Source organism: Numida meleagris, chromosome 6, assembly GCF_002078875.1.
Source record: "Numida meleagris isolate 19003 breed g44 Domestic line chromosome 6, NumMel1.0, whole genome shotgun sequence".
In the NCBI taxonomy this organism is placed as follows: Eukaryota; Metazoa; Chordata; class Aves; order Galliformes; family Numididae; genus Numida; species Numida meleagris.
In genome coordinates, this window is record NC_034414.1 from 39,930,389 (window position 1) to 39,936,388 (window position 6,000).

At 38.4% G+C, this 6,000-nt stretch overlaps 1 long non-coding RNA gene across 1 annotated transcript in view; it reads right to left on the reverse strand.

The window, feature by feature from the left end:
• The window catches only part of LOC110401733, a 74,492-nt gene that overhangs the window by 13,604 nt on the left and 54,888 nt on the right, over window positions 1-6,000 (reverse strand). The window contains exon 5 of the long non-coding RNA XR_002440563.1: window positions 4,361-4,510. This is a non-coding gene — a long non-coding RNA (uncharacterized LOC110401733). The remainder of the gene's footprint in view (window positions 1-4,360; window positions 4,511-6,000) is intronic.

A 6,000-nucleotide genomic window follows, 5' to 3' on the forward strand; every position in this document is an offset into this window, starting at 1 on the left:
CCTAATTGCTGCAATACTGTATCTACTATAATGGTTACAATTGCACAGACTCATGATACCATGATAAAGCAGCATTTAGGCACTAAGTAAAGTTATAAGTACTTCCTCTTCCCAGTAACAGACGTTAATAGATAAATGCAGGCTGCCTTACATTCCCCCTCAAAACCTGGTCCTGTGCTCCTTTAGATTAAATGAGGACAAGAATTGAATTGGTGAATGTAGTATATAAAGAAGGTATGGTAAAGCTATAGTAATAAACAGCTTTTTCTTACTGAGAGGATTTCAAATTTACAGTAAGTGTCAAAGTTCTGCTTTTGTAAGCTTTACAAGGACAATTTAATTTTTTGAAATGAAAAGCTATTAAGAAACTAGGAAAGGGATTTTTGAGTTACTCTTCTATCATTAAGACTAATAGGTTTTTTTTTTTTTCCCTTACAAAGCATTGTTTACATGCTTGAAGATTTTGGAATAATTTCAGAAGAAGGCATTACTGCCGCATTGGAAACTATAATGCAGAGACCAATATCGAGTTCTCAGTGACATAACCAGGAATACAAACCCACAGCTGTGACATCAAAGCTAAAGAAAGCACATCATTCTGAACAAAGGGATAAAAATCATTTCCTATTGTTGAATGATGCTTCACAAACAGAAACACATCTAAATTACTGTACTAGAGATTTAGAGTGCCAGGATCGGTGACAAAATGCCTGAAAGCAACTTGTTGATAGACCTAGCAGGACTTGTAGTGCATATATGTACCCAGCTCAGCCTTCTACCTGCTTGAGCAAGCTGATTATTGAAATTTCAATACAGAAGGGTTGTATTGATCACACCATGGGTTTATGATTTATAAACTTTTGTAAGGAACTGTCTGTCCTAGCAAGATCAGGCATGAGTGAGCAGAGTAGCTCATTCTAAGCCAGATTTCTGGCAAAAAGCCTTCTCACTGCACAAATGCACAATGTGGAATGAAATGTAAGACAGCAAAGCAAGCCAAAGCCAGGGGATCTGCAGACAGAAGTTTGTTGTCCCATGGAAGCCAGACAAAGCATCATTTGCCTTTTAGTTGCTAGCAGCACAAGAAAAATTAGTTCATTTGTATCCAATAGCTTCTTCTGCTGATGGGAAAACCAAATGTAACAGCTATCACTGGAGTTAATAAATTAGAAGAAATTGATAAAATGATTTTATTTTTTTTTTAGTGTTTTCAATTATCCAACTCATGTTTAACACTCTCCCTAACAGTAACTCAGTCTCTGAGCAGCTAATTAAGAGAGTATTTCTTTTCAAGTTGAAAGTCCTAGCACAGGGTTGACTGGCAGCACTCTCTGAATTCATCAACCAGCAGGAGTTCGAGTTCCCAATGATTTGGGACACATGTTTTCTACCAAGCTGAAAGGACATATTTAGAGCAAGACTGCAAGAGCAAGAGGATAGTTTGCCTTACCAGGCACTAGGAAGCACTTCAGAAAACAGGAAGATGAGCAAAAAGGCAGCTAACAACAGAGTCTACTCTCACTTCTGGCAGTAGCTATGTGTTAGGCCTTGCTCATTGTGAGCTTTCATTCAGATCAGTTCTGTGTTCTATAGACTCACAAAACACTGTTGGTGTAATATTTTCAGAAACGAAAGGTTGGGTAAGAAGATGTTTAACTCAATGCTAGAGCTTTGCAGCATGTCCCATATTTTTTCATCTACAAAAGATCTATAGATTATGATACTACCTTTATTGTTTCATACCCAAATGGAACACATGTTCATTGGATGGAACTGACCTGAACTACAGCACTCTTGCTTGCATTTGCTTCCTTAGCCACTCCTACTAGATTTCTTTCAATGTCTCCACTTCGAGCTAGCTTCAGACAACAAATAAGAACATGGCGTATCACTACAGATACCTGTAGATATCGCTTTTCAAATGTAGACTTTTAAAAAAGACAAACAGTTTGTAGAGAGCACTTAATTTACCACTTCTACCTGCACAGCTGCACAGCTTCTAGAGATTTGTCCAGTCTACTTTCAAATTTATGCCAAGCAGTAGTGATGGTATTGCTTGTCTTGGGAAACTGTTTTTCCATCTTTGGTCCAAGATTTTTCTTCAGGTCCAGTTTCCCCCTCAAGATTTGGCGAAGGGATAAATGCTGTCAGGAACCTAAAACATTCACCTTGTTTGCAAATTTGCAATGTACTTGATCATCTTTCCAGCCAGTGATCAGTTCTGAAGCTTTCCACTTGGACATAGTCAGATTCTCAGTGTAGAAGAGAAAGTTATGTGTCTACACAGAGATAAGAGGAAAAGCCATTCACAATCATTCAGGAAACTAGTAATACAAGCCACTCTTTTGGTCAGAAAGAGGTCTAAGGAACAGACATTTCCCCTGCTTAATTAACAGTATTATTGTTACAGTAACATATGATACATCCAGTCATGGGTGCTCTGCTTAGATTCAGCAATCTTGGTCTCATACACTACTTATACATCGAGAGATAACACTACAGAGCAATACTTTTCTCCTAAAGAAATATCCAGGAATACTCCTCTAATTTGGCCACCATTTACTTACTTACACATGCCCCCAAAATTGCAGATTCTACCAATTGGGATCCTTTCTGAGAAGCAACATGAGGCTTTCTGGACCATGTGCTGTGATCCAAAGACATGTGGATCATTAACACAAGTGAGCATCCAGCCCCACAATTAATCACTGGCTGGCTCAACACCTGCATTCTGCAGACAGCCTTCACCAAAGAAAGTTTGCAGCTGGCCCAGCTCTGGCTGAGCTTCCTCATACCCACCAACTATCTCTACTCTCCATTTGTCAATTGTAAGTGATAATTTCTATTCAATCTGATACATATTATAAGAATATAAACAAATGCCTCTGGCTGTATCACAGCTGCAATCACTTCACTTTATAGCCATCATTTATTACAGGCAGACAGGTGGCCGTTCAGTGGAATGCCGAAGAGGCTATCACCTGGACAATCACCAGGAAACATATTCACATTTACATTTTCTCCAAGCAGATAGGCAAAAGAAGCTTGTGGTTTCTGGAAAAACTTCACTATGCTCCAAAATTTCCTCCTTTCCCAACCATGCAAATCACAGGAGTAAGTCTGAATACTACCAACCTAGCTCATCAGCGAACACCAAATTTCAAATTTAAATTTATTTAGAATTTTTGAAAATAGAAGTAGCGTAGTAAATCTTCCCTCACAGTTTTGATACAGGATACTTGCTTTTTCTAAATACTAACTGTTTGACTTCACTAGCATGTGTTTCTAAACACATAGGTTCTGGGCTTAAATTTAATGGTTAGCCCTATATATGAGGCTGTCTTATGTGCACGTGTCCATATTATGTATGTGCACAAAAGGACACACTAAATCCATTCAACAGGATTCAGTTTAGAAAGATGCAATGATTTGGGATTGAGGAGGTAGACAGTTGCTTACAAGAGACAAAGGCCCTGTTGATGCTACTTTTATGCTGGTAGCTTGCTGAGGCTGTCACACTTTGAAGAACTGGAGTCCAAAGGCCAATCTGTAGGCTTTGGCTCCAGCAGTCAGTTGGTCAGTAAGTGAGATGATACTTCCCCAAAAGTATTAAATGAATGGGTAGGACTTCTTCTGCAGAGATTCCAGCTCTGAAGGCAGCCACCAGTGGCTTAGTAGGAGGAGAGCTGCATGCGGAGCCCAGAGGTATGCTAAGACTGCACTGCCTGTTGTGTAAAGTAGCATAGCAAGGACACGTGGACAGGGATGCTCCCAGCCTATACTCCTCTGGTTAAAAGTGCAGGGGAAGCCTTAGATAATAGAAGTATGTGCAACGATGCTGCTACACTGACTTTTTAATAAAGTACAGATCCATACTTCCTTAGTCTCAGTGTGAATTTGGATTTTGCAGGAAGTAAACAGGGCCAGCATCAGACTCATCTTCAGAGGGCAATGACAACAGGGAATACTCAACAGTAATTAACCTAACAATTGAAAGCAACCTTACTGTAATTAACCCAAACTTGGCACTGAATAGAAATGAGTGCTGGTAATCGATAAACAGCAAGTGGAATTACCAGGCTGAGGTCTCTACTGATATCTCTGCCTCCCTCTGGGTAGTAAAAGTTAGAAAACACCCATTACAACTAAGAACACCATTTTGCTGTTTGATTTCCTTTCCAAGGGTTTTATGTCTGTCAATTTCCATATTTAGTGTTTCCTTACTCTGGTATTTCAAAACACAGTAAGAATTCATGTCTCATAACAACTATTTTTTTCTACATACTGAAAACTGGAAGTTCTTCCCATTCCTCCCCCAAATCTGTTACCTTTTACATAATTAAAATACTGGTGAACATACCTGCTTCCTGTGGAAAATTAATATTTTTCATTTGAAAAGGAAAGAGCTGCCATGGTGCTTCGTAGGTGTGGCCTAAGTCCTCATCAAAGCTTCTCAGCTGGGCCAGGCAAGATGCATCAAAGAAGATTTAATTCACCAAAAGACTCAGGCCTATTCAGAAAAAAAAACAGGAGAGAAGAATTCAAAAGCTCTAATTCCTAGAAAGAAGTATCTAACAATTAAAATCTACATATCAATTGTTTTGGATTTCATTTTGCATGGAAAACTAAACCTACTCCTCACAGTTCCATACTCTTCTCCAACTATCTTCCCTCAGTTGAAACATCCTGTTTTCCCAAATATCTTAGCTAGCTACCTAGTTTTGAAATGCTTCTATTTCTGCAGCCACCTGTGATAGAACAGGTGAGACTGAACACAATACTCTAAAGCTATCATTTTTGTGTAAGTCTACCGTCTATCAATGCTTGATTCTGTTCTTAAACATTGGCTGGCAACGCTGTGCAGTTATGTAAAAACTCTCATAGAAACATCAAAAAGAAAAGTTAGTCTTTCTGCATTTCTAGTTGAAAAAATGAGACGTAAAGATAAACATTTTAAACTACAAACTAAAAAGACAAAGAAGCAGAACTCCAAGAACATTGGTTGTTCTTTTCTTTTGTATTTTTTCTTTGTTGGAAGAAAATGTTTACAGTAACGAAAAATTTGGAGGCACAATGTCCAGATCCATAAAACTTTGGGTCTGTAAAACCACAAAGCAAAACTGGGAAAAGCTTCAGCTCCTCCCATAACAAATAAGTTCCTCTCAATATAGTCCTAGAACTGAAGGTCAAAAGCATCTGACATCATACTTCAGGTTCATCTGCAAGTCCACAAACTCTCTCTTACTTCTAACCATTTTTCCCATTAAGGAACTAATGAACATATACAGAAAGACCTTTGCCTCATTTTCACATACTTAAATGCAAAATGTTTCACTTTAAACATGCTGCCTGGATTAGATAGAAGTTAATTAAAACAATCCTTCATCTTTTACTGTTTAAAACTTAAGACTTGGTAAAGGAGAAGTAAGACAGGACTTTCTATTACTCTTAGATGGTGCTAAGAGGGCCTCTAAATACATCTCTTCTTCCTGTGATCCCATTCATCTTGCTGCCTTCCCTACTCCTCTTTGCCAACAATCAGATCCCAGTAAACAACCTCAAGTGAAATTTGCAACTGTCAGATAAACATTAAAAATGCTTCTCTTGTCCTTTCCCATTGATAGTCCCATTAATATTGTAATAGAAGAAAAAAGTTATGAAAATGAATGCATGCTGGTTTTGGAAGTGAATGATGCAGACAGCAGCTGTGAAATATATGCACTTGAATATGCATAGACAAAGAGATACAGCGCACCGACAAAGAAGTGTGTATTTACTTACACACAGTGTTTTAACATGCAGGACTCCATCCTAACCTCATGCTACTGTACACGGTGAAGTAACTCCACTGACTTTTGTCTAGTATAAATTCAACACAGATAATATCAGAATTAAACCACAGTGGCTTTTTCCTTTCCTTTCCTTTCCTTTCCTTTCCTTTCCTTTCCTTTCCTTTCCTTTCCTTTCCTTTCCTTTCCTTTCCTTTCCTTTCCTTTCCTT